Consider the following 23438-nt stretch of genomic DNA (forward strand, 5'->3'; position numbering starts at 1 on the left):
AGAGTCCAGAACTCCTCGCTCCTTTATTCTGCTCCATTCTAGCAAATGTGTGTAGCTGCTGAAACTTGTTCCGTACACACAAACAGATATGCATTCAGAAAAGGTGAGACTACAGTGTTTCACAGTACAAAATATATGCCATGCAAAACCCTTAGTTAGCAATGGGATGATTAAAAAAAAAAAAAAAAATCTTCCGGGATGACAATTTATACATGCACTGTGTAACTTCAGTAAGGCCACCAAGTCCTGTAGAGATTTTATCTTGTTTTGAATGGAACTTTGAATAGATTTTCTTGGTTTTCCACAGTAATAAGGAGAGGAATTTAAAGTGAGAGAAACAAAGGTTGTAATTGTTGTACGTTTTAAAAAATATGTCTTAATATTTTTTCTTTTTTTTTTCTTTTTTTCGTGTGATTATTCCTGTTTATAGCTCTTATAGTGTGCCTGTTTTGGGCTGAGAAAAATAAAATGATCCTTTTGCCTAGTATTTTAATCCTTTTCACTCCTAATTTTATGCTTGGTGAAACCTTATAGCCCAAGAACTCTTTGAGGGTAGTCATCACAGATCTAACAGAATACTTCTGATTTTTATCACAGCATGAAGGCAACATGAAGAAATGCTGAGATTCAATGATGCTTTTCTTCAGAGTAGCTACTTTAAAAATACCAGTGGAAAAAATGCTGACCTGTTTTTGGGCCAAATATTGTCTAAAAAGGAAGTATTTTGATTACATTGTAATAGTATGAAATATAGCCTAGATAATGAAAGGCAAGAGGATATGGCCTCTTACTATATAATCTTCTTGGCCATCAGCCAAAGCAGGAAATTTTCTCTGGGAGAGTGAAGGTATCAAGTAACTTGAAAAGTAATGTATTTTTAGAGACAATAGCTTCATTTCATACTGCTTTCTAGAATTAGATTGTCGCATAAGAGAACAGACTTCTTGTTTGAAAAGCAGTCTGCACTCTTTTTTTTTTTCTTTTTAAATATGCTTTAACTGTATGAGGGGAGAGATGGAAAAGCTAGAAAATACAATTGTTTGAGGAGGGACTTATTACTCATATACAAAGGTATACTGGAGTATAGAGAATAGCATACTCTGTTCATGACTGTAGTATGAATGTGTCATCCTAAATGTGCACACTAAAATAACAGATTTGTGTTATTTCACTGACTCTCAGCACAGCCCAGATCAGGAATAAATCCTGAAAAGTATAGTGATGGGTCCTGCAACTATCATCTGCTTCTACTGTTTGTTGCACCATGTGTGTTCATTCATTTTTGAAGTCTGTGTGGAGAGACCATGGCATGTGTCCGTGTAGCACCAGGGGGCATGGGGAGGGCAGGCTGTGGATGTTTGAAGGGATTAGAAATCTTTTCAGCTTGAAAGCATTTTGGTCGCTTATGGAGGTTTAAAAATACCTTTACTTATTGTACAGGAAAAGGTATACTGCTGAAAATGAAACAGTGAAATAACTACGATCTTACTCAATTACAATTGAGTAAGACAATTATAAATTGCTGACCACCATTCTATTTATGGGGCCCAAGCTATCATGGTATGGAATTAAGTGCTGAGTGACTTCTGTATCAGAAAGTATATAAGGCTTGTGAAACGTCATTACCTGTACCACACCTACCATATTGTCTTATGATAGTGATGCTTCTTGTCAAAGTGAATGATTCAATTCTTACAAATACTCTCAAAATTAAAAAGGCAACAGTAGGATTCAGCAGGGTGTGGGGCAACGAAGACTCAGGCCCAGAGCTATTCTGTTCCATCAAGCCAGTCTGATCTCACCTCCTGTTGGAGTTGGATAGATGTTGCAACAGACAGTATTGTTGGAAGGGTTGTGGGATTCTGTCCTTCTGCCAGTCCCATGCAGGAGCCCTACCATGGGTAGCATGGGAGAATCAGCACCTAGGCGCGTTAGTACCAAATGCATTCTGATTCATGATGCCAGATACTGTAATGAGATCATATTATACATTATTTCTTTGGGGGCATCCACACCTCCCTTAATTGTTTCTATCCTTTGAAGACATGCTGACTACAGCTGTGTTATTCCTTAACTTCAAAAGTTTCAACGAATTAAAAGGTTTTGAGAAGGATTTTCTGACAGCTAAGGGTGTGGTGGTTTATTTTTCCTCTTTTTTCCTTTCTTCCTTTTTTTTTTTTTAAGGGAGGAATGGGCAGAAAATTAGGTGTTTGGTTTGCCTAAATTCAAAGAAAATGCTGCCCAGTAATAGATGTATTATCCTGCCAGTTCTTTAGGGCATATTTTGAAATTTGATACAGGGCAACCTTTGTGCTAGAGATGTGCTTTTTGCCACACCTATGAAAATCCACCCAGAGCTGGCCAAGTTGTAACCTGCAGTTTTTCCTGGGTTTATATGTGGTTCCATGATTGAGGAATTTTGCCCTAAAGCAAAGATGATGTTTTTCAGCTGCAACTGAGAGCACTAGAAATGCTGCCTGAAGTATGTAAAGGCTTAAGTATTCTCCGAGAAAATAGTTCCTAAATATTTCAAATTGTATATTGCAATCCTATTTTCAAGGCAGTGATGACACCTTTTGTCTCACTATTAATTCTGAAGTTACTTGTGAAATATTCATGCAAAGGAAACAAGGAAATTAAAAGGCCCTGAGACATGACTAATTCTTATACGTAGATAGGCATGGTATGATAAAGAAGTCTGAATGTTGTTTGATAAAGCCGAGGCTCTAGAAGAGATGGAACAGGAATGGGAGTGGATATAGCAACTGGAAGACAAACGGAGGGAGAACAACCCCTTTCAAACTCCCGTATCTTTACTCTGGCCCTTCTTGTGGCATTGGTAAATGTGGTGAAACCAAGTAGCAGTCCCATCCTTTCTTCTTCCAAACATTGTTACCATTACAGTGAATTCTCTCAAGAGTAAGCATTTGCCCTTTGGCATTTCCTAAAGTCTGAGTGCTTAACTTCTTAGCGATGCTCTTTAGTGTAGTAGGCTTATATGTAATGTCCTTTCTTTCCAAACACAACACCAAAAGATCAGACTCCTCAATTGTTATTCATGAGTTGCAGTGAGACACATGAGATGCATGCAAGTCAGCTTGTCAGACATACAGCTCCTCCAGTTGACTTTAAAAAATAAATAAAACATTTTACAATTTGATTCATTTGAGAGTGATTGTTTAACCTGTGGGTTGAAATTATTAAAATATTCAAATTATTTGTACCCTTTGAAATACATGAGAAATTGTTCTCCCAAATCTACCAAAAAACAAGAGTGACAAAGATAATATGCAAATAAAAATTGCCCTTAAATGAATGGTTGCAAGGCATGAGTTTGATATTCTTCAGCCACATAAAAACTATTGGTTTTACCTATGGGGATTATTTTATCAGCACATTTTATTCAAACGATAACATTTCTTATCAAGAAGAACCAGGTTCAGTCTTGTTAATGGGATGAATTGGCAATGACTTCTGTCCTCATAGCAACCAGCAAATATTGTTCCAGTGGTCCAGAGAGACCAAGGAGAGGCTGGGCACGCTGGGGCAGCTTTTCTCACGACAACAGCACTGTACTGCAGTTCCTTCTCCTGACAACCCCCTCCCCTTTTCACTGACGTTAACGTTTTTAGAGTATGATCTCATCTGCAAATTGTAAATACTTGGCACTTTTATGACAGGAAAGTATTGCAAAGTGCTGAGGCTTGCTTCATGAAGAATTTAGGTAGGAAGCATTTTTAATTTTACCATTATTGATGACTTATACATATTTGCAAATAATTCTATTCTTAATTAGGCTAACATATACTTACTTTCAGTAAGAATTAATGTATGCAGTATTTGGCATTTCATTTAAAGCCCTCACTGTCATTAGGGCCATCAGTGGAACTGCATTCAGTTGCCTTTTACTGTTCATAAATAAGCAGTGAGTGGAGAAAGGAGGAGGAAAGGGAGCAAAACAACTCACGACTCTTCACTGTATTTATAAGCTTTTAACATATGCCACCTAATAATGCCTCTTTTAAATCTTCTTCATTTTGTTGCCAAACTGCCTTTAATTCACTCTTAACAGAAGAATAAACAGTGAGATATTACATTGTCTGGTTTTTTTCTTTTATATTTTCTTAATATAAAAATTACTTAGAAGATCCAAGGAGATGAACCATAAAAATACAAGTCAGAGAGTGTGTTAATATTTGGAATATTAAAAATGTTTTTAATGGGTGTCTTTATTGTTTAATGGTATTTTCTAGGAAAGTACACTTTCTAGTAGAGAATCTTCCCTCTTTGTTTCAGCTTAAACCCAGTATAATATATTTTGAGTAAATGTTGTAATATGTTCATATTCGTTATTTTGAATCTAAAGACCTACTGAAAGTTAAATTTTTTTAGGATATATTAAAATTTTTAGGATATGCTATCATACTACCATTCAGTGTAGCTGCTTGACTTTAAATTCATGAAACAAAAGATGCCACTTTTAATATATAGATTAAAACCAGTAGAACCATCTTTTGAAAAGCTGCAGACTGTAAACCACTTAGCAACAATACTGTGAAGGTAGATTTAATCGGATCTAGTATCTTGAAGTCAGAAAGAATAGTTGATCAAATGCGCATCGTTCATACAAAAAACATTGTTTATACAAATTGTTGATACAAAAAATGTTAATACAAAAACATTTATTATGCCATAAACTGTTGAATTGTGTATAGAGTATGTTCTTACTCTGATTCCTGCTGATCATGCAGCTCTCATAATGATTTCAGTAGGTCACTTAAAATAATCTGTTAACTTCATCTGAAGAACAGAAAGGTCAGGGATATAATGGTTTCTGCAGACGGTCCTTAAAGGTGAGCTGTAAAGTTAAACTTAAATCTGGATGGGATCCAAAAGTTTAAAGCTCCAATGCCCACACTGTCCTGCTGACAAAGAATATTAAACAGATTTTTCAGTAAAACATAAATGCTCATAAGCATGGGGATATATACATTGCTTTTATTTGAATCTCTTCTTGTCTCAGATGAATGCTTCCCTCAGGTTTTATCTTTGTTTGTGTTGGGCTTGTTGCCATTGTTCTGTTCATGAATTTAAGATGAACCTCTGTTTACCTTATATGAAAGTCCTTTTTTCAGGACTTGCTAACATTATTACATGTCCCATGCAAAATTAGTTCTAAATTTGAGCATTTCTGCATGTTTTTAGAGAACATGAAAGTGGCATAAAATTTTAGGTGTTTAAGTTCTAACATGTATAATTCCTATTCACAACAATTCAGTCATTAGGCATTAATTCACTTCTCTGAGTTTCCCTATAATGATCCTGGCTGTGCGGAGACCAATGAGTGAAATAAGTGTTTAAAGACAAGGAAAATTACAAACATAGAAAATGATACAGAAAGCTTCCTTACAGGTAGAATAAAAGAACTGGTTATAAAGCACTTTGTTCTTTTATGTTGTCTCCTGGGGTACCCTTGTGAAGATCAGTGTGCTGCTGTTATTTGTACCAGAATTGTGCAAATATGGCCCTATGACACAGAACTTTGAAATAACACCAATTAAGTTAGAAAACACATTTATTCTATATGGTAGCAAGATATCAAGTGTTTCCTTCTATATAGAATATGTGTCTTCTTACAGCAGTAATTCTCCACCACTTCACTATGGATAAACAGAAATGATATCATCGTGTATTGCATCTGTACATGTTTGATCTTGACCTTTCCATGGAACACTTAGAGACATTTAAGCCCTGAACTTCACGGCTTCCTTGGGATCCAAATTGAATTGTGTCATTTTAATTAACATTTATAGTCTCCGATCTCCACATCTTGATGACAGATTAACATACCAGCAGAGTGATAAAATGAGATTAAAAGGTAGGCGAACTTCTGTTTTTATTAAGCCTTGATGTTACAGAAGAAGAAAGGAATTTGATCATGGAATGTTCCTAGGCTAAGGATTTTATTAACAAACTTCCATGGTATTTCTTTTTAAGTTATTCATTATTACCTTGTATTAGATTATTGACTTGCTACAAACCATGAGTTTGTAAACCTAAAGCTCCGGTGCCACTGAAACCTAAAACTGCAGGTGTCTTTGCATACCTGGACATTTTCTGCTAAAGCCTTTCCTTCTCTTTAGTGAAAACATTCTCGTTTGCTTTTCTTAAACTCCAAAGGCAAAAATATAGATTGAAGGACTGCATCATAAAAATTGAGAGTTGATTCACTCTATGAATTAATAGCTATCTGTTATAAATTATCATCTCTTCTAAGCACAGTAGTCACTTCCAACAACTTAACTCGTGGAAAAGATGTACCTTTGTTGTACATCATTGTACAAACTTTGATGTTTCCTTGGAAAAGATAATTACATAGTAGGTTGCTTGGTCTTTTGCTTTTTAATGTTGGTTTTTATTTCTTTGATTTAGACTATCTTTATTACATGAAGTAGCATCAGATTAAATGTTTATAATCTCCTAAACTAATTCAGCCAAACTTATTTTAGTGCAGAAACTCTGCATATTTGAAGCAAACCTCGTCTTTTGGATATGTGGGTGTCTTGGTAACTTCAGCATATCTCATTCTGCTGTATTTGAAAATACAGGGCAAGCAGTGTTTGAACTTGAAATGGAATTGATAGATAGCTCAATTATTTCTAAATATCCCCTCTTGGTAACAGTAGTAGCAGGTGCTAGTGAGCTCCAATGATCTTATTCCTAGAAGTGCCTACATTCATTGGGGGGGCCTGAAACACTGTCTCTCTTCTTATGTTGGCCAGAAGAAGTGAAATGCTACTGTTTAATATTGGGGTCTAGGTATTTCTTGATTCAGATTTAGAAACAAGCAAACAAAAGCATTTCTGTGGGGAATTGTGAGTAAACCTGTAAAATAACCTGAAATCCAGATGGATATTAGATATTGTGGTGAACAGACTTTGCACGTTATGAACATTTTCACTATTTTAAATTCATTTTTATTCCTATTTGGAGTTAAAATATTTTTATGGTCTTTATTTTATTTTTTCTGTTGAAGGCAAAGCAACAGAAATTCCAGTGTTAGGATAAGGCCACTTTACAGGATGAAGTCCAAGACACAAGAGGGATGTAAGGCTTCAGGTGGAATGGTAATGCTCTTAGCTGCTCTGGAGGATATTAGCTTCTGGTTTTGTGTCCTATATAGGAACTTTGTGAAAGTCCTTATTCAGTAAATTTACTATTTTAACAAGTAACTCACACTTGATGCTTTGCCATTGTGCCTTCTGCCTTCTGAGCATGTGTGATATTTTTAAAGACTAATATCTGTTATTTCTACTAAATATGTAAGAATTATATCTTTTCTAGTTACCTTTTTCAAACTAACAATGTGCATTCCCTAAATACAGCCATCTCTTTTCCAGAGGGATTTGAAAGTTCCACTGCCTAGTTGGGTCTGAGGAACTGTTCAAAGCCTGACTAATATCTGTAGGAGATAGAGCTACCAGAGAAAATTTGCTTTCAGAGAGCCATCAAGGAGGAAAAGCCATGTCAGGCTGTGTGGGAGTACAGGGAGTAAAGGACACCATTGAGTAGGTAAGTAGGTATTGGCCAGCACTTACTTACTTTGGCACAATGTATTAGTAATAAACTGGATGCTCCACTGCATGGTGTAAGTGTAGTTTTGACTAGTGAGTGGCTTTATAGCACAATAAATTGTTTGTCAGATTGAATAGCTGTTATTACCTGGGTATGACCAGGAACATACAGGCTGGAAGTGTTTTCAAAACAGACTGGTCCAGACTGGCTGAGAAAGTATCAGTCAGCACTAACTATACTGATAAGATTTTGAAAAGTTTGTTTTTTGTTTTTGTTTTTTTTAACCAATCCTACTAAACAAAGCTCTATGCAGTATAGGAATGGGATCTTCTCAGTGTGTAAGAGCTGGTGGGGAAGTGGAATTATCAGCTACGGAAATAACTCCAGTAGAGCATTGTAACAAATTTGAAGACTGTTATAGATGAAGCATGAATGGAAATGTGTGTGTAAGCACCAGAAGAAACAGCAGCACGAGAGTTAAAATAATGGCCTGAAATGATAGCGATGAACATAATTCCCAGTTAATCAAAGACTTCTGTAAAACCCAAAAGGCAAGCACAGGACCACAGCATCATGTTAGTGGAATATTGTGCATTCTGACAATGTTCATTTGATGCACTTCCTTCCACAGGCATACTCTTTATATAGTAAAGGAAAAAACCACAGTACCACCAATGCCATGTTGCACACCCAAATCACTGCAGCTAGGGAAAGCAAATACTATTCAGTTTTTAGAATGGTTATTTTTCAAAGACTTTGGGGTAAGATACATCAATAAATACAGCTAATATTAGAAATGTTAGGTAACCAAATCTCGCAATCATAGAGCAGGATATGTGTCCTTGTGTCTCACCCAACTCTTACATTATGGGAATGTATCTGATATTTCACTGAAACATCTCACATGCTACAGCAAGGCACTGCAGGATTAAACAAACTTGTATAATTTGTGAATTAGTGAAGAACACGTCTTCATCAATATTCATATTTATTTGTGTAAGAATAGGAAAGAAAATTAATAAAGAAGAACATAGAATAAAGTTGTACTGGATAGACTGTATAAAAATCCATGTTGATATAACTGACAGGTCCAGGTCAGGGAAAATGTGTTTGAAATAGCACTTTGTTTTATGTGGCTACTGTCTTGGTTGTCATTTCTGACACTTCTCACAAGAGTATTTGAAGGCAGAAGGTATCTCGAAATCGTCGCAATTTTTTAATTTAAGATAAATATCCTTTTCCATGAGAATATTTTAACTTGAGTAACTTAAAATGGAATTATACTATAGTAAATTTAGGAAGCCTCTTTTTCTTCCCTCCTTCAGTGAGCCAGGAAAGCATATGTTGGGAGTATTTGCAGTTAAATATTGAAATAATTTACAGATCAAAGACTAGTAAACAGATACATACTTGTGAATAATTTTTTTGTCAAAATCTCCAATTAGTGTGTCAGAAGAAAATTAACATTTTGTGTTGAGACCTGCTGTTAAATAATTGATGTTAAATGTAGGGTGCTTGTTGCATCTTCTTGCACAATTTATTTTGTTTTTCTCAGAATAATCAAGAGCATCTATCCAAAGTGACACCAGCATAAATGAAGTGTGATTTGATTATATACAAGAACTGCTTAATGACTGTGGAGTTCCCTAATGTGATACGGAGTCAAGCTTAACTGTCAAGGTTACACTTCTGTAACCACTTCTTGTTCTCCACTTGACTAGAACTGTCCTGTGCATTCATTATTCAGCCAAAATGAGCCTGTTTCCTCTGTGAGAGCTGAGGAGGCAGTTCCCATTTCTCTTGTGCAAGTAGTTTGCAGCTGAAGAAGGTGCCATTAGTCCTTCACCCTCTACTTATTTCCCAAGGGCTGAGATTTTTATTTTTTTTCTTTCAGGTATCCTTTGTACTTGAAGGTGATATTTCAGAGAATCTCATTTTACAATGAAAATTTATATCGGGGCAAATCCACTCACTGTGGAGTTAGCATTTATGGTGTAAGAAAAGTACATAACTTGCGTAGCATTCTGATTTAGTGCCAAATATTTTATATATGTCTATCTCACCAGTGGCATTTTTGGTTGATTATATATTAACATTAACAGGCCCTAAATTGCTATTTGTTCCTAAACACAAGTGCACCCATTTCAGGGATTACTTCAAAGATGCTAAGGGAAACTGTTTAATCCACATGTTAAAAAAAAAAACTTGGCAATATACTAATTAATATATGTAGGTTCCACCACATTGTACTTGGGGGAAAAAAGGGCATTACATACAGTTGTGTTTCACATCATTTTGCTTCTAGCCGATGTAGTACCAGCGTATTTCCTCCATGGTGGTCACTGGTAAATAGTACTCTAACCCTTAGGTATATCACTGCAATTTGCCCATATTGTGGGCAATGCACATACTAGATGACATCTCCTGGAAATGAAAGCTGTAACCAGGTGTACTGAGTTTAGTTCAATTTTCACTTTCATCCCCCTGTGTTTGTATTCTTTTGTCCAAGCATATCTCAGCTTGGATGTTCATAGAGGAAAATGTTCAGCAGAAAGGTTCTCAGCCCTTTATAGCTTGCTTATGCTCCTTTTAGCCTTGATTTTATGTATCTGCAGACATACTGATTATCTGTAGACATACTGATGTTTATACCTAACCCTTTTTTTTTTTATTTTAATTTCACTTGATGCCAATAAAATCCACCACTACCCACTTAGCTGTTCTCCAGTTCTAGAGACATGTCAGGGACCTGCTGATACCATTTTGCCAGGTTGAAGGACCTGAGGTGAAGTACCTTTTGTACATACTGTCCATATTCAGCAGGATAGATACTAGCTCAAACGCCTCTGTACTGCACTCTAGTGTATGGTCTGCAGAGTTCCCCCTCCCTACTCTACAGAAAGTCCTTCTAAAATTCTGATGATTTTTTATTTCTTTTTCCTTTATATATTTAAGTGGAAAATGTCATAGAAAAATATAAAATTGTTTTGTTTCTTCATTTTAAATTCACTGTGCTTTGAAAGGAGGTTTTAGTGGCTCTGTCTATGTTAATATCTGGAACTTCAAACTGCTGTTTTCAACTGTATGTTGATACTTTAGGGAACCTAAAGCCACTATTCAGAATTAGGCACATGGAAGATGAGTTCTAGATTTACCTGCTTAGCTTTGAGCTAATGTTTCTCTGAACTTTGGTGCCGGACCTAAGTGCTAAGTACTAGGAACTTAGGTAATGGATCTGACATTTGGGTAGCTTATCTTTACATGTCTTTGTCTGGGGAGTGGCCAGCTGTACTGCTACATGCTTTGCAGTGATGTCAAGTGGGGTTATCCAGAACAATTGCATAAGGATGCATATCACAAAAAGGGTGTAAAATCCAATAGGAGAGTGTAACTTCTGATGGAGACAGGCTTACACGTGCCTGCAGTCTGTCTGTATCAATCAATCAGGCTCCTGTGTTTGTTATCAAAATCAATCTAGAATGTAAATAGCTGTTTTAAAAATGAAACTAAATCCAAATTAATCCTGTCTTTTCTCTAGTACTCTAGATACTGCAGAACATTTTTTAACATAACAAAAAGTGGGATTACAAAAGCAAAAAATTGAAGCTCTGTATCAGCAGAAAAAGTGTTTGTGCTGTTCCTGATAAACAATGTGAACAGAAATCCAATAGCTTCTATTCCATATAAATACTTCAATCTTACATGCAATTTCACAAAGCTTCCACATATTTAAAGAAAAAATCTCTCCCTTTAAAAAAGGAATAGAGCATTAACTATGAGCTGCTACCAAGCACCCATTTTGCAGTTCCATTTTCCTCTTGCAGAACAAATGACAGTTGTAGCCCTGACATAAAACAAGTTCATGAGCCTCTGACTTCATGAGGCTAGTTTAATAATGGATGTGGACTATCTGACCATCTTACCTGTTTGTTGGCATCTGTCCTTGTTTTCCTTTTCTCTCTTTTCTGTTCTAAAGAATATGAAAGGAAACCATAAATGCTGTGAGGTGTGTGTGTGCGTGCATGTGTTTGAATGTATATTTACAGGGAAGGCAAGGAATATCTTAGTACACAGATAGGATGGTGCTTGCAAAATTGATGGTGCAGTTTGAGATACTTAGCATGGATCATGCCCTTAGCTCTAAGTAGTTCAAAGGCTTTGCAGTCTTTTGTCCAATACTTCAATTGTACAGGTATCTAGTCTGATCACTTTTATTCAGCCAATAATGCATGTTGAAATGCATACATTTTAACATAAATATGCTTTTTGGTATGTACTAGCAATTTTTATAAATATATTGTTGTTGACACTTGTGTATATTGACCTATTTGATCTTTAAATTAGAATACTATTTCACATCCCCAGTAATTTGCATTTCTAGCATCTTTCAGTTGTCTTTCCATGTCACTCAGCAGCTTGCTGCTCTTCTGAAGAGTAATATGAGTAATATAAGAGGAAATACAAACTGGTTGTCTAGAAACCCGCTAGATCTGGCCAGGCTTATCCCCTCTTCCCACACTAGAAGTGCGAATGCGATTCAGCAAGCCACATGCTTGACAGACAGTAGGTGTCTTCAAAATAGTCAGACTTCCTTCTACAGACGCTTCTGTTGAAAGGTAGTTCCTATGCGAGTCCTCCTACAGATATCTCACAAAGCAAGACAAGTAATTTTGCAAAATGATGCCCTCGGAACTGGAAAGATGTGCTTGGAACTGGGGTGGTCCAGACAGATTTAACCCAGATTATGTATGCTTTTGGTGTTGTTTTGGCTACTTTACAAAGCAGGCAAACTGCCGGTAGAAAATGGAGCACTATTACCTAACAAGCTTTAATTTCTTTGTGAGGCTACAGCATAGCAATAGCTTGCTGCCTCCAGCAAATCTAGGGCCCCAGTGTTTGGAATTGTATAAATATAGAGTAAATAAGTAACTTTTTTCTATTTCCCAAGTGCAGAGATCACTGCAACAAGTAGTAATAAATTGATATTAATCATATCTAATTTAGGAGTAGGCAGAGGCTAAGGGAAGGGAAAGGAAAGATAAGTTTTTCTTCGTTTGCTACACACTTAAAATAATGTCTTCCATTTTAAAGAAGGAGCTGGTATTTCCAGGCTGTGTTCAAAAGGGAGGCTGTGAACAAACTTTGGCAAACACAGATGCTCTGTCCATGTCCTGGGAGCCCTGACTGGCATGTGGCAGTGAGATGTTACTTCTGGCACCATGTGCCTTGATGATCTGCTGAGTCCCTGGCATGGCAATCTGTGTAGCAAAGATCTGTGAAGACATCAAGGACTTGGCAGCATTGTATGCAACTTAGCAATACAAGCCTCAATTTGCCAACAGGTATTGCTGCATGAGTTCATTCACTGAATGCAGAAACAAAAGCCAGCTTTTCAGTGAGTGAGAGGGAAAGAGAACTTCTTGCCAGCTGCATTGCTCATTAGTCCTCTTAACCTAGCTTAACCCTTTTGTGCACAGCGAAGCTGTGAAGAAGCAAGGAGTGTTTGAATGCTTTGTGGATGCTTTCTGCATTTGTTCATTAACTGTTAGAAAGCAGCTGGCCATGCTGCAAGAGTGAAACTTTAGGAATGTGTTTCCAGATCTGCTTGGGCAGCTTGCCCTCCAGTTTGTGAGGCTACAGTTGAAGGTATGCAAAGATCAGAGATACTGTACTGGAGAGCAGCAGGATGTCTGCTTAAGACATTTGGGATAGTGTATGCATGGAGTATCCATTTTTCACCGTAAATCCTGTTTGCCATGCAGTTAGCTCAGAGTTCACTTTGCAGAGTGATGTGAAATGTGATTGTGTTTTGCTCTGAAATACACATACAATCACTCCGCTTTTGTTTTTGTATAGCAGTTACTGCTGCTCATGCCATACTGAGGTATTTTGACATATGGACAGGGTGCAACTTCTCTCTTAAATAAAATAAGTCTGAAGGAAGACAACAGGTCAATAGCACTTCCTCCCCTAATGCAAGCTGAAAGGGGTATGAAGTATGTAGGTTACAGGGAGTCACAGAGCAGACAGCAGCCTCAAGAAGGGTACCTCAATTCCTGCTGCATGGCTCTCAGGGCTCCTGCCCCAGCTGCCAGTAGTGCTATATCTCTCTCTCTGGCTGTCTACAAGGACTGAGGAGAAATTTTTAGGCAGGCAGCATTACCTACTGATCACTTAAGACCACCCAAGTGAGGCAGCATCTCACTGGCAAGTGAATGTGAGCAGACAAGAAGGGCTCTGAGCTCTCATGTTTCTGAGGCCATGCGCACTGCCAGGAGGAGTGCAGAGGAAGAGGCAGAGGTAAGGTACGTGCTGCAGGAATAATGCTCTTGGGGTAAGGCACCCCAGCTTCTCCCATCTAATGGCCTGCTGCCTAGCCCTTGCAATATCTGGGGCTGACCTATAACACTGCACCTAAGGAATGGCCTTCTGTGGGAGAAGACAGCCCTCATTTAAAAGCTGCAATTCAGAAAGCTCATTTGGTGCACTGTATTAATTGCCCAGACGTCTGTACATGACAACTTCACCTAGTCTTTTTTAGGTGCCCTGAAGCTTTCTTCTATGTGAAACTTTGCAAATTCAGCTTCGTCATAGAAATATTTTACATGAAATGAAATTAGGAGTTTTTTCTATACCAAGACTTGTCTGACACTGTTACTGTTTCACTGATTTTGTATGTTTGTTGTTCTTTCATCTTGCCACCACCGAAAATAAACAAACCCAAGTGAAAAGCCTTGGTTAAAAGAGCATGGGATTTCAAATGGCTGCGGGGGGGACAAGAAAACCACCAGCTGCACGCTAGCTCACTGTAAGAAAAGCAGTGGGCTAGGTGGCCCTTTGTGTAGGTCCTGCTCTCAGAGTATCCCAAACTGTTCACGAAAGCTTGCCTTCACGATGCAGCTCCACAGCACTTGCCCCAGCTCTCCTTGGTGTGACCACACTCAAATCCTGCTTGCCCTTCAGCTGGATATTTCTGCCTCCTTCTAGCATAATAATCTTTGAACTGAAGGTCAATTTCAAACAGAATTTATCAAAAGTAGAGATTTCAAAGTTAGCCATTTCAGAGCTCTGTTGAAATAAGAAACCCAACTTAATTTACCTGCTGAGCTTAAGGCTTCTTTGTTCGCACAACTCATTATGCAAAATTATTATTTTGTTTCCCCAGCTGCTGTTGAGTCAGCTTCTAGATACCAGACCAGAAGTGTCAATGTCAACACAGCATATATTGTTTGGAAGCTAGGGGGCATAGAAGGAATTGCAAGGTGCAAATCTGAGGGTTGACAATGATGCTCTTAAGGGGAAGAGAAAGCGATTTGTGTAACACAGACAGCTTTGTAAAACATCAAGGTGGAGAAAACCTAGATCCTGCTTATCTATAAGAAATCATCACTGAAGAATAGCCTGAGTTTTATTGCATGTAAAATTAAAAAGTTGTAGGCATTAGATTGATTAGATAGAGGTAAAAAAAAAAAAAATCACACCTTGAATTGGCCCAAACTTACTGGCAGTGTTTAGGGAAAATTTATATAAAATAGTCTGCTGTGCCCTAGCAAGCAAAGTGAATCTGAGGGGAAACTGTATCCAGGCTTCAGGATGACTTAGGTTTGCAGAGAGGCGAACCTTCATATGTGGGAGGTCTGAAAAGAAAAAAATCTCCAACCATTAGTACCTCAGGGGTAGGGGTCATACTTTATGAGCACAAACAGGGCTACAATTACTGCTAACTGTGCTCCTTGGGAAAGGCAGTATGGGCTTGAAGAAGGAGCAGTTCAGATACGTTTCCTTGAGCTGCACATTAGTTGTTTTTTGAGACAGTGGCTTGCAAATCAGATACAAGTTTTAAATGGCAAAAATAATCTGCTACAAAAATAGCTGGTTTGGACATTACACCCAAGAAATGATTTGGTTCCCTAATCCTCCCAGTCAAAGCTGGCTGGATCAGTTAGTAAAGGAAAAATGTTGAGGAGTAAGGTAACAACAAATAGCCTGTGCATTGGAATATATAAAAACGGAACACAGTAATGCAGTGTATTGCTTCTTAAATTTACTAAGTACTTTAGCAAAAGACAGATTTTCCAAAATGGCTGAATATTTTAAAATATTTCAAAAAAGTATTGTTTTGATGAGCAGAACCAGCTCTGTATGTACTAATATAAAACATCTGAGAGTCTACAGAAAAATCACAATTTTAAAATCACTTTAAAGACAGAAAAAAAATCTTGGTTACAGCTTCAGACACTACTGGCCACAAACACTCCCAAATGCATATATCAGCATGCACCCCCGCTCTCCCCCACCCCTCTCCTTCTTCAAGGTTTCAGCAATGCATTAGAAAGGGAATGGCACTTTCTGTTAAGCATAACGTGTTTTTTTTCCTTAATTTTATTTTATTTGTATTTTTTGTTTTTTAATCTACCCATGAGCTAATTTCCTGAAGTGATTTTCTTCCATACTCAGGCATAGAAATATGTGGTTTACCTCAAGTTACTTTTGAAGAATTACTGCTGCACAGTTAAACCGCCTGAATAGCATTTTTAAGATTTTTTCAAATGATGAAAGGGGATTTGTCCCAGAAGTAGGTGAAGCAGGCATCCTGGTAAAACTCAACCTCCACTCTGCAGCTATCCAAACAGCCAAAGCAAGCTTGCTTTTATATAAAAAGCACTGACTGATGTTCAAGGGAGGCCCATTGCAGGCGGTGCGTGAACTGGGACCCCCTAATGGGCCAGTCAGCAGTCTCTGCTAGGTGATCTATTGGGAACTTTCCCCTGCCCGACCTAATCCTCAGTGTTTGTGCCAGAAATGTTTTCTGGAAATCAGGCTTAGAGACATCGCAGAGTTTATTTAAAAAAATAAAAATAAAAACCTGTGTTGACTCCGAAGTGAAAAGGTGTAAAGAATATGTAAATGAGTAGGATTTCATCAAAAACAGTTCAAGAATTAGATATGCTTCTGACAGATTTAGACATACTTTTATTTCACTTTCTGATGATTACAGTAATTTCTCTGACAAGTGTTAATTCCTAAGTTATTTCTATAGTTCCTACCCTCTATATCCAAATGTAATCTTTTTTCTCTGTCATTGATCATGAAAAATATTTTTTACCTTCCAGAAAAATACTTTTTTTGTTTAATATAGTATCCCTCACAGTTTAATGTTATAAAAGTTTGAGAAAGAAAGCTTGCTAGCTTTGTAACTTGTTTACAGAGGGTAAACACTGAGAGTGATAGAGAGGATCTCTTTTTAAGTAAGTAGACATGCATAATGTTTGTCATCTCAGACATGAATTTGGTTTTATATTTTGAAAGGCTACCAACAGAAAGCATGTGTGCCAACTATTTATATTTTGCACTAGTAGTAAATCAAAGAATTGTAGTGTTTTGTGGTTTTTTTTCTTGTTTGCTTAAATTAAAAACAAAGTCTTGTCATGGCTATAAGAACTTCTCGAGTAGTAGTGAATCTAGCTTCAGAATACAATACGGAGGGCTTATTTCTTCAATTTAGCTAATTACTTTATGAGATTTTATAAATGCTGGCTAACTATCGACTCTGCTGAATGCTTCTATTGCTTAGTAAACACACCTTGAAAAAATGCAGTGTTTTTTCACTTGGCTTAAACTAATCACTGCGTTTCTTTAAAAGGAGGTTGTTCTTCCCATTTTAAAGCTTTGTGGTTGCTGGTTGTTCTCAATCTGCTGCTGGCTGAGAATAGAAGAATTTGTGGTACAGTGAGAAGGACCGAATGGTTAGATTTTCCATGTTTTTATTGTAAATAATGCAACTTATTTTTTAATAACTGTTGTGTGACTTTCAAAGGATGGCAGTTGCCTTACTGTCAGTTGAAAACTTGACTAGTGTTCACGAAATAAACCTTTAGGACATGATAAAAAAAATGGGGGGTTCCATCCCAGTTTAGGGATCATAGGTTCATTCTTTTCTTTTTTTTTTCAAAATATTTGTTGTTTCAAACTTAAAATATATTTTTATTCAAGCAGAAATGCTGGATTGCTTCTTTTAAACTACTTTCACTGATATAGACTGCAGGAACATATTTCTTCACCCTTAAAATTGTTCTTTAAAAGCTCAACTAGAAAGAGATAAGTAAGCTTTAAAACAAAACTCCTTCAGAATATCTGTATGGTATTTTGATTTGTATGAGAGCAGAAGGGTTTTGTTGCACCTACAGGACAGAGGTCATGCAGACCTCTTTTTATATTGCTCCATTTTATAAATAAGCTCCTGTTAGTTATTAGATTATATCATAATGATTTTGATAGTGTTCGTATTAACAAAATACGTAAACTAAGCTAAGAATTAAGTTCATCGACTGTGTTCTTCACAGACTCTTAGAACCGCAACTAAATTTAAAAATATGTACTGTACAGGATTTCGTGGTTTATTTTGTTACTTTCCAGAAACCACACAAAGAAAATGGTTTATGAGCTTCTTCTAACATGGCTCTCTCACTTCTTGTTTCTTGGCTAAAATGGCAGCAGTGTCACCTGCAGACTTCCTGGACCTTTGTTTGCATAGAGAAGGAGGTGCTTGTAATGAAGGAAAGTCTGTTTCAAGTAGTACTGCTACCAGAGTCTGGTCAGTTGTCCTAGAGTTTTGCCTTGTTTCCTTGGAAAGGAAAGTCACTAAAAAACTGTGGCTTCTGCTGCATTAGTAAGGTGACCAAGGTGCTGTATTCAAGCTACATCTGTTTTCTGGCACTTCTCAAGGATTTTCTGGAGTAATTGATGTAGGTAAGGACTTGAAAAAAATAAAAAGGGGAAAAAAATATATGAAAGCAAAACACAGTAATGCAGTGTATTGCTTCTTAAATTTACTAAGTGCTTTAGTAAAAGACAGATTTTCCAAAATGGCTGAATATTTTAAAATATTTTATATACTTATCCCGAGATTACAAAGGATTTTAAAAGACAGCAAAAGAAATGGGTGATTCTTTAACTTAAACAAAATACTTCAGCCATTTGACTTGTTTGGGCTTGGGGTGCCTGCATGTATCTCCAAAAAGTAAACAAATTTTCATTGAAATCAGATGTAGTAACTGGTCTGGAAAGTAATAGTTATTGTTCTTGCATATTTGGGTCTTTGGAGAATTCCTTCTGGCATCTAAATCAAAGAGATGTGTACTCAACAGCATTCCTATATTTGATTGACTTTCCGGCTTAAGTGCAGATTATGAGAATTTTTATTGGTGTAATTGTAACAAATATGTATTTCTAACAGTTAACGATACAATGCAGCAATAAAACATTTGGAAAATCAAACTTGCCTGAATGCATGCTGTCAGTGGGATACAGATACTGACCCCGGGGGCATCCTGCTTGAGGCTGTAGCTTGTAGCTACCATTCATTTTCATAGGCACGGGATTTGAGAAGTTTGTGATTTCTTTGAAACTTCAGTTGAGGCATGATATTAATTCTGCCCTTGGGTTGTGTGGAAGAAATCTCATTAATTATCGTATTATGAGATATTTGTACACAGCCTGTATGGCTGTTTCTAATACCTTGTTCTTGTGCATCTCTACTTCTTACGTCTAAGAGAATTAACAGTGCTTGTAAACAGAACATCAGAGACCCCAAAGGTAGAATAGTGTATGTTCTTTTCTCTTTCTACACAGAAAGTTTTGATGCAAGGCAAGTGTTATTTTGATAAATTTTGATTTCCTCTGATTTAGATCATATTTTTTCTAATCATTTATTCAGATATATTGGGTGTGGGGGGAGGGTGAGGATTGTATTTCTCTTAAATACTAACTTACGTTATTCCTCTAAGAGAAGACTTTGGAACTACACAGTGAAATCTTACTTTCAAAAATGTCTAAGTGCTCTTTAGCCCCATTAAGAATGAAATTTTGACATCTAAATAACTTCAGAGAATGCAAATACTTCACGCTTTATCTTTGCAGAGAAAAAACTCCTCTCTAAGCATCTACCACAGAAATGGTTCTGCTTTTTAAAAGAACACAAGTCTTTAGGAGCAGTGAGGAGGGTGACAGAGATCAGGGGAAATCATGCTTTGGGTCTGTAGTGACAGAAATCATGATTAGAAGTTAGAGGGGCTGTATGGTTGGGAAAAAAAAAAAAAAAAAAAAAAGAAAAACCAAAACCTTTAAATGTTTTCCCACCTAATCAAAGGTACACTCAAAATAGCTCATCATTTGAACAATTACGGTATGTAGCTTTCTAAAAAGAAAATGTGTGAGAAATATGTAGGCTGTCTGACCTCAGCTTCCTACCTTTTTTGCATTTTTCACCAGTCTTGCTTCTTTTCTTAGATTATAGCCCTGGTCATGCAAGTGCTCCCTACATTCAAACACTGTGTGACCTTTACTGCTGAATGTCAGATTTACATATGCTATATTGGGAACACATTTGTGCATACAAAGTATGAGACACTGAAGTTGTTAAATGGCCCAGTTCACCGGAGCTTGTGTCTACAAAGTGGTGAGAAGAAGTGAGTCAAATTTATTTTTTCTCCTTAATACATGGATGTTATTGTATTGCACTATTATTCTCAGGAGAGAAAAAATGAAAAGTAGTGGCTTCTTTGTGCAAACAGTCCCGGAGAGTCTGCCACAGCCTCTCTCACTGGGTCTTACCATATAGAGATAAGAGAAAATGTTGCTTTTCAGAAGCTACTAGTAGCCAATTCTGACATCGGTTAGAACCCTTGATCACCCTTAAGGAATCTGTTGAATTTGCATTATAGTTTGCTTGTTGTAATTTCTTATCCATGTATCTAATGCTTCAGAAATTACTGTAGCCACCTGGTCCAAAGAGCAACCAGTTTATGGTGACTATATCTTACTAGACAAATCTTTACTCCCGCCTTTCTCATTTCTGCCTGTAGTGAGAATGAACTTTCAATGAAAGAAAGTATAATATATCCTTTCTTTTCCTTCCTTTCTTAACTAGAATTGAGGATAGTTGGAAAGCAAACTGAAATAGGAGAAATGTTCATCAGAAATTGAAACTTGCAGCTGAAATGTTTCTAGTCAAAAAATAAGATGATACTTCGAGCAAATCAGCTGCAAATTAGCAAATGTACAGTTGTAATTTTATTAAATGTGATAGGGTTACATTATATTGGAGGTAAATAACCATGATGTTAGTGGAGTAATGTTTTTTTAGTACTTCTAGGTATTTTTTTGTGCTGTATGCATTTGTAATCTGTGTAGACTTCCGACAGTGACAAGAATCCTAGTAATGATTAGTTTGATGGATAAATGTTGTGGAACATCAGCCACTGAGCTACTCAGCCTTAGTTTATCACATTTTATTTGAATTTTTGATTGTCAGGGTTTCAAATTCTCCAGAAAGCCACTTGATGATTTTGCATCTCTGGTTATGACAGGGCAGAGGAAAGTGGGTGACAGTTTTTTGGTTTTTTTTTCTACTTGCTTTTTCATGTTTATGTTGTCATTTTATACTTTCTCTGAATTCATATTCTTCCAGTCCCTTGCTTTTCCAATAACAGTGAGCAGAACGAATTCAAATGTCTGGAGCAAGGTTTTGGACAAATCTTTCTTCTGGAGACTAAATTGCAATGAAACTAGATACAGGCTTATTGTTGTCCACTGAAAGCATATGGTTTTTCAAGTTAGAACCGTAATTAGCCAGGTCAGCAAATTCAGTGCAGCTGATATTCAAGATGAGATGAGGTGTGGACTAAAAGCCCTCAGGTAATCTTATCTGTTCTTGATCTTTTCTTGCATGTGAAGTTTGTCAGGTAGAATTTGGGCTGGCAAACCTTGAGACAGGAAAGCAAGCCAAGCTTTGTAACACTTACCAAGGAGTAAAGTACCAGGAGAAAAGTACATCACAGTAGGGCTCAGGGAACTTCCTGATACAGAACTTGGATTTACTGTAACTTTTTATGGCCTTGAAATATATTGAAATTCAGTCTCTAGTGAATATGCAGGAAGGCAAACTTAAATCATCATAACTTACTTTCATTCCAGATGGTTTCTATAGGCTTCTGAGACTTACCTTCAACATAGAGTGTATTTGTAATTTTAAAATTTATCATAACAATTTTTTGCTACTAGCTTTGGAAAAGTGCTGTAATTTCTTTAATGTAAGTGGAATGTAGGGAGCAGTATTATATGGGTTCTATAAAACCTAAGCTCCTTGTCCAAAGACCCATTAGTCTTACTAATGGATTAATAAATAAATAAATAAGTCCAGAAAAAGCATTGACTCTGGATGCGGAAATCTCAGTGTCTGATGTCTGAGCTATACTGTCTTCCATATTAAGGAACAAACTCTTGTGTAAACTGGTAGTTGTTTCTTCCTATCATTCTCGAAACTGGCACACTGCAGTTCAATGCTTTTCTTCTTTCTTTCCCATTTTTATTTCTGTTGTGAGAATTGTTATTTCAGAACTATTCATTTCTGAAAGTGACCAGATTTCCTTTTCTAAAGAACTTAGTACCGTGTCAGTTACCTGAGGATCTTGGGGTAAATTATTCTGCAGGAGACTAAATTAAATCCAAGATTGCTTTGCCCGTTCTTCATATTGTTGTGTTTTAATTAAGCCTTTTAAAAAGTAATGCTGCTTACTTCTCAGAAAGTAGTATGATAAAAGTATAAAATGTATTGTGTTAGTTTGTAATATCTTGAGGACACTTGCTTGAAATTCAAGCCAGACTTGATATAATAAACAATCTCCAGAAATTGTCATTAGAGACTGCTTCTGGGCATAGAACTAGCTTTAGTGACCCTCAAATTTATTTGACAGAGTCCAGATTAAATGAAGCAATCAAAAGACAATGCTATCACTAATGGTTTATTATTCTTCCTTAAATTTGTTGTTCACTTGTTAATGACCATGTTTATGATTTTAAAAAGCCCAGAATTATTATTTAAACCAATATTCTAAAGCTTTTTACTGCTGACAATAGTTACATTGCAGCTTTGTGATTACCTAGGAAAGAAGTCTTCATTTATTTTTCTGTGGGGTTTTCTTTTTTTGTTGTTTGGTTAGTTGCTTGTAGTTGTTGTTTTGATAAAAGCGTTTTCCTGACTGTGGAAATTATTTATGAAAAAATAAACTATTTAAAGATATTTTATATCCCTATTTTTGCATTATACTGTACCTTTGCAACATTTTCTACTTTAACAATCACCATTTAGAAATACCTAGGACTGGAATTTAGGAACTTCTGGAAAGGCAACCATGGTACTATTTTTTCTGACACATAGTAAACTTAATAATAGCTTCTATTTTTTTCTCTCCGGTTTACAAACAAATGAATGCATACAGCGTGAAATGCACTCTGGCTTCAGTGTTACCGAGTAGACTGCTACTAAATCATGCTTTCTCTGACGTGTCCTTGTAAGTGTAGAGCTCCTCAGTTCCAGTTTAATAGCACAATCAAGCGAGCAGCAAGTCACACTGGAATTTTTTCTCTACCTACTCTTGAGATCAGAATCTTAGGGTAGAGATACTCTGCACATTTGATAAGGGGAGAGACTGGGGGGAGACGAATCGGCACATTACTTCCTTCATGTTATTTTTGGATATGACTAGCATTCCTCCCCTTACACACACCCTCTTTTTCTCCCCAGCCCCCTTCTCTTCCATGCATTACAAGCTCATACAAACACTCTCACGTACGCTGAAGCAAAAGCGAGAGCAACAGCTGGACTGAAGCCACAGGACTTAAACTCTGCTTCCTCATTGCCAGCAGGCTTTGTTCTTTGGAATCACTCAGAACTGGGGAGAACGTCTTCATTGCTGACCGTGAGTGGCTGGAATTTTGGCAACTCGGCTCTCTATTAATTTTTTCTCTGCTCTTCTGCAAACTAGGCTGAATTTAGAGCAGCAAAGCTCAGAGCTGGGAATAGG

At 36.8% G+C, this 23438-nt stretch overlaps 1 protein-coding gene across 7 annotated transcripts in view; it reads left to right on the plus strand.

Annotated features, from left to right (window-relative positions):
* Positions 1-23438, plus strand: part of PALLD (palladin, cytoskeletal associated protein) — a 200695-nt gene that overhangs the window by 23313 nt on the left and 153944 nt on the right. For 2 of the 7 annotated variants that reach the window (XM_066996748.1, XM_066996747.1), the window contains exon 1: positions 23036-23333. The exons of the other annotated variants lie outside the window; for them this stretch is intronic. The gene's annotated coding sequence lies outside the window, so the exon portion shown is untranslated. Of the gene's footprint in view, positions 1-23035; positions 23334-23438 lie in introns of those variants that run through there. 7 annotated transcript variants of the gene reach the window in all.

The sequence above is a fragment of the Anser cygnoides genome, chromosome 4 (genome assembly GCF_040182565.1).
Source record: "Anser cygnoides isolate HZ-2024a breed goose chromosome 4, Taihu_goose_T2T_genome, whole genome shotgun sequence".
NCBI classification, from domain to species: domain Eukaryota; kingdom Metazoa; phylum Chordata; class Aves; order Anseriformes; family Anatidae; genus Anser; species Anser cygnoides.